We start from the raw sequence: 13,073 nt of genomic DNA on the forward strand, positions 1-13,073 counted from the left end.
TTTTTGACAACATGCAAGATCAAATGGGGGAAATGTTGACCTCGCCTCTCCAGTGTAAAAATGACTATAACATGATGACTATTGAAATGATGACTTTGACTGCATGTCCCTGGTTCAACTTTTGTCAAACCATACGATGTCCAAGAAAACTTAAATAGCTATTTTCTTACATTTGTCTCGTGCTTTTAGCCTACCTCTTTAAGATATTCCAAAGGTCAGTGATTGTTCTGGTAGTTTTTGTCTCCGGCCCAATCACGCTAGTGAGCGCCTTATCAAAACCTAGCTTTTGATATTGGTCGTCATCAATGGAAGTACTAAGGTAGATACAAAGGGCTTCGTCCTTCTTTGTCTCTTCATCCTATACATGTAGTAGAGAGGCGAAACTAAAAAATTGGCCTGGGTATAAGGTTTATCAAAATAATCCATGCAAGAGACAAGCATCCAGCGCAGTAGACAGGGAGGGAATGGGGCCCCACACCTGGCTAGGGTGGATGCCAAGTGGATTCAATTTGGTTGCCTTTTCTCCCTTTTACGTTCATGTAAGACTAAGTATGTACATGATATATAGGTGCCGGTTGAATAAGTCCCTGTTATACGGAAAAAGTTGGTGTCGTGGCGAAATTGAGGCTCAAGGTTGGAGGCGAAAACGAGGCTCAAGGATGGCGGTCATACAATTTTAGAGCTCCGGGTTTATGAGTATTCTATGACGCAAATACGGACGAAAAGTACAAGAACGTAACGTGATCGAGGTGAAGAAACTAGTTGGAGTGAAGATTTTAGTAAACCGTTGAAGCAGTTTGAGAAGTGGAAATATCTTTTGACAAGCCAGAGAAGTTCAGAATTGAGCCCCTCCCAAGTTAGCCACGCGGTTGTGTTGCATGGCTGCAGTGAATGCACGCCGGTCCGTGCACTGCACTGGCGAACCTGTTCCACTTAGACTTTGTGCATTCCAACCGATGAAGTTGGAGTGGTCTGCCGGAGAATTCAGTTCCGGGTCAGTAGCATAGTTTTCACTCTGTTTGTACAGCTTGCCGGCCGGGGAAGCACAGATTATTTTTCACCCTAACCAACCGCACCTTATTATGCCCCCGCTAAAGTGGGGGCATTATGTTCTTAGGTGGTTTCCGGCCGCCGCCGCCGCGTCCGCGTCCGCTGCACTGAATTCCAGACTATAACTCAAGAACCCCTTGCTCGGCTGACTTGAAATTTTTAGGGGGTGTAGGCCTAGTGTGTCAAAGGGTCCCTATTGTTTTTTGGCGCGTTCCAAAATCCAATATGGCCGCCAGCCGCCATCTTAGATTTTCGCATTCCGCTCGTTTACTAAAAACCCGAGGTCCAACAGTCTTAAAACTTTTGTGGTGTGATGGTCTATGGTAGGGGAGGTTCCCTATCGATTTTGGGCCCGACCCGAAATCAAAGATGGCCGCCAGCCACCATCTTAGATTTTCGCATTCCGCTCGTTAACTGGAGAACCGGAGATCCAACAGTCTTCAAACTTTTGTGGCGTAATGGTCTATGGTAGGGGAGGTTCCCTAGCGATTTTGGGCCCGATCCGAAATCAAAGATGGCCGCCAGCCACCATCTTAGATTTTCGCATTCCGCTCGTTTACTGGAGAACCGGAGGTCCAACAGTCTTCAAATTTTGTGGCGTAATGGTCTATGGTAGGGGAGGTTCCCTATCGATTTTGGGCTCGACCCGAAATCAAAGATGGCCACCAGGTCCCCGACTTGGTGATTTGTATTCCGCCCCGTAAATTAAGAACTGAGTGAGTGACAGACCTAAAACTTATGTGGTGTTATTACCACATAGGGGAGGTTCCCTATCCATTTTGGGCCCGATCTGAAATCCAAGATGGCTGCCAGGCCCGACTTGGTTTTTCGCATTCCGACCTGTAACTCAAGAACCAAGTGAGTGACAGACCTGAAACTTATGTGGTGTGATGAGGTTGTGTAGGGGAGGTTCCCTGTCGATTTTGGGCCTGACCCAAAATTCAATATGGCTGCCAGCAGCCAACTTAGATTTTGGTATTCCGATTGTTAACTGAAGAACTAGAGGTTTGACACACTTCAAACTTTTGTGGTGCAATGATCATTCAGGGGATGCTCTCTATCGATTTTGGGCGTGTTCCAAAATCCAATATGGCTGCCAGCAGCCAACTTAATAGATTTTGGTATTCCGATTGTTAACTGAAGAACTAGAGGTTTGACACACTTCAAACTTTTGTGGTGTAATGTTCTTCAGTAGGGGAGTTTCTCTATCGATTTTGGGCGCATTCCAGAATCCAAAATGGCCTCCAGCCGCCATCTTAGATTTTTGCTGAGATGAGATAAGATAAGAGATGAGATAAATAGCCACGCAGTTGCTATTCATTGATATCCGAGCATTGGATATTCTGTGACAGACATCAGGAGATGAGATAAATAGCCTGACAGTTGTTATTCATTAGCATGTAAGCAATGGATATTCTGTGACTGATTCTAGCAGATTGCACTAGCTTCCCGGCAGTGACTAGTCTTTAACTTCCTGAGTACAAGATATTCTATGACTGATTCCAGGCGATCGCATAATTATGCCCCCGCTAAAGTGGGGGCATTATGTTCTTAGGTGGTTTCCGGCCGCCGCCGCGTCCGCCGCGTCCGCCGCATCTGCCGCACTGAATTCCAGACTATAACTCAAGAACCCCTTGCTTGGCGGACTTGAAATTTTTAGGGGGTGTAGGCCTAGTGTGTCAAAGGGTCCCTATTGTTTTTTGGCGCGTTCCAAAATCCAATATGGCCGCCAGCCGCCATCTTAGATTTTCGCATTCCGCTCGTTTACTAGAGAACCAGAGGTCCAACAGTTCTACAATTCTTTCATGAGTAAAAAGTAGACATTCTAAGCAATACAATAATGTCACTCCCATAAAAATTGATTGGAAATTGAGGGAGTACGGCATTCTGTTCGGCAACTGGCAGCGCTGAAAAAAATACATTGCATACTGTACAATACCAAATGGCACATTTTAAAAAGCGCTCATTGGACAACGTAGGGAATTACCAGAAATGACGTCATCGCTGGTCTAAATAGAAAACTACGGTGGCGCAGTAGAGCGCAAGAAAAGGTTTAGCATTAACTTCGTCATGCAAGCTTCAGCAACAAAACGATTTCTCATGAATGATTTACTTGATCATCATCAGCTTGTTTTCCCCTGATAGATAAAAAAATGATTTACAATTTCCATCAAAGTTTTCTATTTTGTGTACAGTCACATGTTATTTAACTGGCAAGGAGCCAAGCAGTTTTGAATATTTGCGGGAAAATACTTCGTACTTGTAAACGAGGCTATGACAATGAGTATGCTCATTCAGGGCATTAACTTCATGTTACGGTAAATATTTTCATACGATGATTTCACCCGAATTATGATCAGGATTGAGGAATGAACAGTGGCATAATTATGTCAACCAAAAACATTGGTACCGTAGTGAACGCAAAAGGATATCAAATACCATGGAGCATGCCATTTTCATGCATAATGAACTAAACACCGGGAAGATATTAATGATATTAACTCAGCTGAGCGCCAGGCCCTTGGACCTCTTGTTGTTATAGCAAGGAGCACTAATCCTTTGCTAAGAATGAGCGGTAAGCTTGCCTTTAGCGGAAGCAACTCACATGTGGCCAATAACATCAATGCCGTGTGTGCAAAGGCAGGCACCCCTTAATATGATATCATGAACATATATTTAAACAAACATGATTTTCTTAGACACGCAAATGTCAATCTGACTGACACAGCCAATGTCATCAAGGACATGATCAGCCTACGTGACCACAGAGACCACGCATTTTTGATAACGACGAAATTAATTATATGAGGAGGTTTCCAGCTACCGTTTTATGGAGTTTTCTAGCAGCAGAAACTTCAAGAACCGTCAAGTCGAGTTGGAGCAGGTAAAGTAGTTTAGTTATTTAGTACCTTTACCAGGTCCAAAAAAAACAGCGATTAATATTTTTCTTAGCAAGAAATTATAAGAAAAAAATTGCCAAGAAAGTAATTACTTTTAAAAATCTCACAAGATCTTACAATGATTAATATTGGTAAGAAATTAATTGGTAAGAAATTAACAAGAATATAATGGACGCTAGTTTTCTATTCTATTCTATCTAAGAGGAAGTCAAGGCTGCAATCATTGCTCTTCAAAACAATCGTGCTGCCGGCCCAGGCGGTATTAACAGCGAGCTATCCAAACACTCGAAGAACATCGTCTCCCACCCACTGGCCAAGACCATCAATTCATTCTTTGAACACCACATTTCAATCGCGACACTAGGAGAAGGTACACTTATCTCACTGCCCAAGCCAAAAAAGCCCCCCCCCCCGGACCACCAGCTGACCAGCCAATTGCCCTATTAAACAGCATACGTAAGATCATGTCCATCATCACAGACGCTGCGTCGCATCAGAGACAAGGTCGACTGCTTAATCACCGGACCCTACTAGAGTGGTTTCAAAAGAGGCAGGAGCTGCGTAGACATCGTATGGGCCCAACGCATACTGACATCAGTGGTGATGACAAGGACACGGGACTTCCATGAGATGGGCATCGACATGTCACGATCTATCGACACCATCAGACGAAAACGCGTCCTAGATGTCCTGGTACTAACAGGCTGCAACGATGACGAACTGGGACTTGCGTGATCACTACTAGCAGGGACAAAGCTCAGGGTACGGGTACCGTGCTGTTTGACTCATTCGAGACCACAATTGGCTCCCCTCAAGGCGTCAGCCTATCATCTGTCCTTTTCACCTGCTACCTTGCTGCTGCTGCTCTCTCATCCGAGAAAATTTCACCAGACCTAACCCTCCGGTCTCCATTCTGGGTATGCCACTCGAAATGGAGATTGCAGATGATGTTGACTTCCTGGACAAAGAAAAGGAACCCCTGCACCAACTCAAGTCAGTAGCAGCAGAGAGACTGAACTACAACAACTTGTTCATGATCGAGACAAAGACGGAGTTCAGCCATGTATACCTTGCAGAACCCACTGAACAAGATCCACACGGGAAGATTCTCCGCGACAATGAGAGCTGGCGCAGGAACAAGACCCTGGGCTCCTTACTGTGTGGCACAGCAAAAACCACATCCCGCTGCATACATGGCTTCACTGCATTCCATACCCTGCGGAAACTGTGGAACAGACGAACTAAGATCCCACTGAAGACAAGACTCCACCTCTACAAAGCCAATTGCGTATCCATCATACTCTACAAATGCAATAGCTGGGGCCGTATAAATACCTAAAGCCATGCTAGATACGCTGGATGCTTGCCACCGCAGACACATGTCACTGCTGGCCGAAAAGCATCATCAGCACCAAGGCACTGTACGAACTGAATCTCTCTCTGCCAAGGTTGCAAAACAAAGATGGTCGATGCTGTGCCATGTTCTTCCCATGGATCCCGACACACCTGCCCAAAGGGCACTTGACTTTGCTGTCACAGGTTCAAAGACCTATAAACTCTGCCAAGGACCACATTGCACAAACCTACTGCGTACCACACGCACAGACCTGAAACAAGCCGGACTGGGCCAACGGCGCACTGCGAGACAACTCCATTGCCTACGGCAACGTGCCCATAACGAGGCCAACTGGCCGAGACTCAAGTGAAGGACTAATTGTAGCTGCAGGTTGTCACTATAACTACTGCAGCCACAGCAAACAGTTATTATTACTATTGTTATATAGCAGCCCGGGTAGCGCAGACGCGGCATGCCAAAATTTAACCCATTCGTCTTTTCAGGTTTTTATCACCACACATTGCACGTGTGTGTGACGAGACTAATAATATATGGGAGAGAAATCTTAAGAATATCTCTTCGGGATAAAGAAAGATGAATGGTATTGAAGTTATTTTCAAGTAAAGGCATTTTTTTAGTATTGACAGAAATACATTTAATCGCCAAAAACAGTAGAAACGACATATTTAAAAGTTGTGTTGTGGGAATCGAACCTGGGCAATATGTTTAACAGGCCAATGCCATATCTATTAAGCCATGAAGAGTTCTTGTTTGTGAATTGGCCTATTATAGGCCTGGTGCATTATGCATTATGCATGAGCAATGTGCGGTTTAAATATCCATGCACATGCTCTTGACCAGTGTAGGGATTCGGACAGTATCACCAAATCACTGTCCCTATGGTTACCGAAGCGGCCAGCAGACGACACAAAATAAATTCAAAGCACATGCAGATTCAACTGCAAATATTTCCTGTCCTATGGCACTCGACAAGATTTGCTGATTGGTATTTCTAGATGACAGATTAAACACACCTGCCAATAGGTTTTTATTGATGAAGCTGTCCAGAATAAGAAGAAAACCGGTGTTTTTGTAGCTCTATGCCAAATTAATTGCGGTTGAATCCGCATCTGCTTCCAATTTATTTGGTGTCGTCTGCTAGCCGCTTCGGTAACTGTAGCGGACAGTGATTTGCTGACACTGTCCGAATCCCCACACTGACTACACAATGAGTTGGCCTGATTAGGAAGGTTTTAACGTCAGTGTTTGATATGTTCATTTCTTTTTTATTTAAATGGAAATATTAAAAGACAAGTCAAAGGTCGGGGATACTTGTACTTAGTCGTTATTTTCCTCTTGATAAGTTTCGTACAAGGCTGAAGTTATGCAAAAACATATTCAAGTTTGGAGCAAATAACATAATATTTCAAATTTTGAATATCAAATGGCACCTGACTGGTCATTCTCCCAGGTCCTTCACTCAGACTCACAGTTTTTGTCCCCGTGAAGTAGAGTTAAAACACAGTAGGCCTATAACTAGTAATTATCATAGCAAAAGATGTGTGTCCCCCTCCCGGGAAGGTTAGGGTAAGGGTTAGGACTGGGGGTAGGGTTAGCACTGTGTATATATTAACAGCATATGTGTATCTATTAGACAAAGAAAATCGATTAAGGGAGCTAACCTAGTGATGGGTAAAGCGTTTGCCTACCACGCCGTAGATCACTGGCTCGAATCCCACCCTGGGCGACATATTTTTTTTAAAGCTGTTCTTTCTACTTTGTATATTTTCTGCTAGAAAATGCAAGTCCTGAGATTTGTGACGTCATTGTAGCAACCATCCTGTAGAAAAAAACCTCCCGCTAGCTAGATCCACGCTAGGTAAAGCAAGCATGTACATTGTACATACTTATAAAAAAAACTGGCACACTAGAACCGTGTCAAATACATACAGACTGAACTAAAAAGCTAAACCTGATAGATAGCATTACAAATACAACAAATCGAGAATCATCACCCCGCTGGAGAATCAATTCCATGATTGCCAAGAATCTGGCAGGCCTTCAATTCCCGCTTGATGAGCTAAGATAACGTTATTTAGTAAGGCAGGAGAATTGTGTTGTTGGATTCCTCCAGCGAAATAGTGTTGTGTTCATCTGGTAATAAGATTTATTTTCAAGGATGACTTGCATCACACTGAAAGGAAAAAGTTGTCCTTGGAATTTGCGCGTGTGTGGCTTGACATATCAAATTAGGATTGTTGAATCAATAATCTTTGCGTTTATTGCACTCTCGAGATTTAAAATAGAAAAACGAATTTTTACATGCACCGTGACTCGCTAAAGTCCCCGACGTCCGACAGAGGGCACCACGGAGTCACGGCGTTTTTCTAGATATCCGTAGAAGTATTGCATGACCATTTCAAAAATCTAAATCAGGCTCCGCCAGATCATGCAGTCGATGGAAACATCAACATAGAACTCGGGAATGAAAATGAAATCTTGAACAAGCCATTTACTATTGAGGAAATCAGAAAAGCTATTAAGAAGCTTAAAAATGGTAAAGCTCAGGGCCTTGATTACATTTCAAACGAGCACATCAAAGCCTCGGAGGGTAATATGATTGGAATTTTTTGTAGACTTTTCAACCTGGTCCTAAAAACTGGTGTTATTCCCTCAGCTTGGACTGTTGGTGTTGTACAAGGGCTATATAAAAACAAAGGTGACAAACAGGACCCTGGCAACTATAGGGGTATTACTATTTTAAGTTGTCTGGGAAAGTTGTTTACTGCTGTAATCAACAACCGTCTTGGTGAATTTGCCGAATCAATTGACCTCATAAATAAAGAGAAAGCAGGTTTTAGACCAGGTTATTCTACAATTGATCATATGTTTGCTCTAAATTGTCTGCTAGACATCTATCTGTCAAAAGGTATGAAGATTTACTGTGGTTTTGTCGACTATGCTAAAGCATTTGACTAAGTTTGGAGAGCTGGCCTATGGGAGAAAGTGTTGAGTTCCGATATTAAGGGTCGAATTATCAGAGTAATAATGAAGCTATATGAAAATGCAAAATCATGTGTCAAAGGTCCAACTGGCTTGACTGAAAACTTTGATTGTAATATTGGTGTTCGTCAAGGTGAAAATTTATCACCTTTTCTATTTGCTATCTACCTCAATGACCTGTCTTCCTTTTTAGCTCACCTCTTAGCAGAGGTGAGCTTATCCCATACCGTGGCGTCCGTCGTCCGTCGTCGTCGTCGTCGTCGTCGTCGACGTCGTCGTCGTCCGTCGTCCGTTAGCAGGGCACGTTTCGTAACTGTTAGAGCTATTGAGTTGAAACTTAGTACACATGTACCTTTATGTAATGACACCTTGGAGACCAAGTTTCGGTCCGATTCGTTTCATGGTTTGGCCACCAGGGGGCCAAACGTTAAAAGTCAACATATGCAATATCTTCCTTAATAGTAGTCGGGGAATTTTGAAAAAAATATGGTAGGTACTTCTAGCAAAGGTGCATCATATATCCTCCGGGTTTTTGATTTGACCTCCTTTTCAAGGTCACAGAGGTCAAAGTTTGCTGATTCACTGAACAGTAGCATGTTTCCTATCTATTTTAGCTAGAAGGTTTTAAACCAGTGTGGACATGTATCTGGGGATTCTCTATTCCACCCCTAAAATTTCGGCCGTTCGGACATCAAATATGGCCGCCAGGCAGCCATCTTGAAAAATAAACACAGTACTATTACTCCGAAACTTATGATCGGATTGCAACCAAATTTGATCTGGATGTATATCTATGTACTCTCTACTAAATCCTTGATTTTTTATCAAATGTGATAGCCAATATGGGTGCCAGGCGGGCATCTTGAAAAATTCTTAGTTTGGCCACCCGGGGGCCAAATTTAATGTCCAAAGTTAAAATGTTTGATTGCTCGTTTAATAGTGGTCTGATTTTCATAACATTTTTATGGTAGGTACTCCTAGCAAGGATACATTTCATAAATGTGGGTTTTTGATTTGACCTACTTCTCAAGGTCACAGAGGTCAAAGTTTTCCTATGGCACCGCCATTTTACAATGACGGCACGTTAGAGGTGAGCACAATGGCCCTGGCCATTTCATTTGAAGAAAATGGAGCTGAAGGCATGAGACATTTGCATCATTATAGCACATGTGAGTTTGTCAGAAATCTAGGTTACAGGATTAAACTATATGTTCTTTTGTACGCTGATGACACTATTCTCCTAGCTGATACGGCAAATGATTTACAGCAGGGTTTAAATTTGCTGGGAAAGTATATTGATGAATGGAAATTGTCAGTAAATGGTTCTAAAACTAAGGTTGTTATTTTTGCCAGAGGCAAAGGGCGTAAAGCCAAACATGTATTTGTATACAAGGGTACTGTTTTAGAAATCGTTGATGATTATACCTATTTGGGAGTTATTTTCAGTTATAATGGTTCTTATCTCAAAGCCAGAAAAAGACGGTTTGACCAAGCTTCAAGAGCTATGTTCGGCCTTTTAAGGCATTGTAAAAAGTTAGATCTTCCGATTGATGTATCTCTTGAACTTTTTGATCGAACCATATTGCCAATACTTCTATATGGATGCGAAATTTGGGGTTTTGAGGACATCAGTGTACTTGAAAGAGTCCATTTGAGATTTTGTAAGTATATTCTAAATGTATCCAAATACACACCAAGCTGTATGATTTATCACGAACTTGGACGCCACCCAATCAGTGTATCAATTATTGAGAGAATGGTTAATTATTGGGCAAAACTGGAATCTCCAAAAAGCAAAGACAAGTGGTGTAGTTTGTTGTATAACATTGTAAAAGATCAACATGATCATGGATACTTGACCTCCAAATGGTGCGCCTTTGACAAATCCAGTTTGAACAATTGTGGAATTGGTTATTTATGGGTTGAAAGAAACCCAGTCAATCCTTCATGGTTAAAATGTAAAATTAATCAATTTCTCACAGATCAATCTAAGCAACGTTGTATAAGATATATTTGATCACCCCAAGTGCTCTGTGTACAGGTTGTTGTGTAATGAGGACTACAAGTTTGAAATCCAGAAATACTTGATTGATCTTCCTGATTTTATGGTAAAAGCACAAATTTCATTCCGACTAGGAAACAACAAGCTTCCAGGTGTTAGAAGTCGAAACTACAATGGCAATAACCAAGAGTTAAATAATACTTGTCAACTTTGTGATAAAAATGATGTTGGAGATGAATTCCATTACCTACTTGATTGTCCACATTTTGAAATGGACAGATACAGGTACCTTGGTCAGTATTTTTGCCACCATCCAAATATGCTCAAATTTAGTACATTAAACCAAACATCAGAATCATACTTTAAACCAAACATCAGAACAAAAACTTAAGAAATTAGCTATACTTTGCAGCAAGATTTTGAAAATTTTTAGAAATTATAATGTTAATAGAGGATAGGTGCTTTCCTCCTTTATTTCTCACTTGTATATATGTTATTATAGTTATGTTTTGGTACTCTTGTACCTTTTATTATGGTCTGAGTAATAAAATTCATTCATTCATTCATTCATTCATTCATTCATTCATTCATTCATTCATTTCTAGGCAGGATGGCACAAGTACCTCGAAATTGTCATACTGTCGATGCTACCAGATGGACACAGTTAATTTCAAAAAATTGATTGCACATTTTGGTGTTTTTTTTGTGAGACAGTTATTCTCTCAGTCCAAGCAGCACTATCGAGCACAAGCTGCCAGGTTATTTGGAAGGCCTGGTAAGATTTTCGGCAATCTTGGAAATGGCTTCCCCTCCTGAAACATACGTTGTACACTCACCAAACGCTTCTCTATTCTGTTCTTGTCATCCAATTTCTTAGCAACGACATCGGACTGTTTTTTTAGCTCATCTGAAAGTTCTTTCTGGTCGATACGGTTTTGTTCTACTTCATCGTCTTTTGGGGTTTGCTGCCCTTTTGCTTTAAGCGCTCGAAAGCGAGTAGAAAGCTCATTAGCTTCCTCAAGCTTTTTCTTAATGACGTTTTCCTTCGATTGCTGCTCTTTAAGACACTCTAACTTTGTTTCATCGTTGGATATTTTTTCTTTACGGACTGAAATAAAAATATTATTTCTCTATTTCTCCATTCTTCGATTATGTGTTGTGGTTTTGGCCATTTATTATTGGGGATTTTTCTGAGAGCAGGGCCAAATTGTCGCTGCATGTGAGGGGGGGGGGTTAGTTAGGTGGCGTGCTGGATAACCCATATTTTGTTACTGGGTATACATCATGTGTGCTTGGTACCTTCAGTAGATGGAAACAAGAAATATTTCATGCTGAACAACCGTATTTAATCCACACGAGCCGATCGAGGGCCCATACCAAGAAGCAAACGTAGGCATTTTGTAATTGCCACGTAGTATCATATTCGGCGGTGTCATCCCCACCCACTCATGTTCTTACCTGTCCGCAATCGCTCCCGTCGGATGCCATCAGGACTGTTCTGAAAACAGATATTCGACACGCAGTATATTTAACATGTTTATATTGGTTGATTGAAATTGAAATTGAAGTTAGTGATGATAACGGCAACTATTCAGAATAAGGATGTGAATATGATTAAAAATTCAGGTGCGGTCCGATAATATAACCCATTATTAATATTCCTATTTCAGCAACAGCAAACAAAGTCTGTTGGCAACCGAATGTTTATCAGTCAAGCACATTTGATTACATAAAGTACTTATGATGACAATGTCAGTTCAAATAAATTGACTTGTTTTGTTTTTACTGTTATTGTTTAGCTGATATTAATATCGTGATTGGATCAAAGTGGTTTGCTATTCTTTGCTGGCATATCCAGGGCACGGCTTCAACGTTTCGACAGACGCGTTGGTGCACTATAAACCGAACGAACATGTAGACTGTCTTTGGCGTTATAACTATATCTTCATTATACCATTCAATTTAATTGTTTAGACGTCATCAGCAATCTGCAATATTGCAGTGATATGAATGACAAGTACTTCCATATCAACTTGGTTGTATCCCTCCCTTTGACTCGCGATTCACCGACTGCCCCTTCCTAACTCGTTTTATTATCCCTAACTTAACTCACTAAAAGTGTGGGGCACATCTGATCGATCGCATATCTTACTTCGCCTACTACAAGTCGTTATGGTCGTGGACTTCTGCTATTTCTGAAGATGATTTTCGAATCTTACAGTTATCCACTAATTTGAGAATGAACAACTGAAATTAGCGCAAACCAATGGAGGTCAATGACGACGCTGTAAACGAACAATCCATTTCCTGATATTGCATGCGTGAAGACTCTGTTTAATTATTATATGGCTCATTTTCACCACATGCTGCACGAGAACTTGAAAACCCACGATTAAATAAAAATTCTGGAAAGACAGATGGCTTTTCATTTCTGAGAGCTGAACCAAGTCTTTGAAATTGACAGAACATTTTCTTCCAGGTCGACTTAAAAAAACTTGTTGCGATCCGACAAAGACAGTTACAAGCTTACTTGTATAGGTCTATTACACTTAGGATATGTAGGATAGGCCTTTCTAAAAGTTTTCATTTTCACTGCTTTATTCTTCAGAAGATCGGGCAGTGATTAAGTGAATCGAACACTTTAACTCGTTCTCATTGGTTTTCATGGACGGCACATTTCTTGTTCTTCGATACAAACACTCAAAAACCTGAACATTTTCTTCCAGGTCGACTTAAAAAAACTTGTTGCGATCCGACAAAGACAGTTACAAGCTTACTAGTT

General features: G+C 41.5%; 1 protein-coding gene and 1 long non-coding RNA gene across 2 annotated transcripts in view; both read right to left on the reverse strand.

Moving 5' to 3' along the window:
• The window catches only part of LOC135498756 (uncharacterized), a 42,365-nt gene extending 42,066 nt beyond the window's left edge, over positions 1–299 (reverse strand). Inside the window, exon 1 of the mRNA XM_064789160.1 lies at positions 195–299. The gene's annotated coding sequence lies outside the window, so the exon portion shown is untranslated. The remainder of the gene's footprint in view (positions 1–194) is intronic.
• Positions 298–11,831, reverse strand: LOC135498757 (uncharacterized). The gene is made up of 3 exons (XR_010449129.1): positions 11,750–11,831; positions 11,128–11,399; positions 298–358 (listed from the first exon to the last, which is right to left on the reverse strand). It is a non-coding gene; the product is annotated as an uncharacterized LOC135498757 (long non-coding RNA).
• Positions 11,832–13,073: the final 1,242 nt, after the last annotated feature.

Source organism: Lineus longissimus, chromosome 14 (assembly GCF_910592395.1).
Source record: "Lineus longissimus chromosome 14, tnLinLong1.2, whole genome shotgun sequence".
Lineage (NCBI taxonomy): Eukaryota > Metazoa > Nemertea > Pilidiophora > Heteronemertea > Lineidae > Lineus > Lineus longissimus.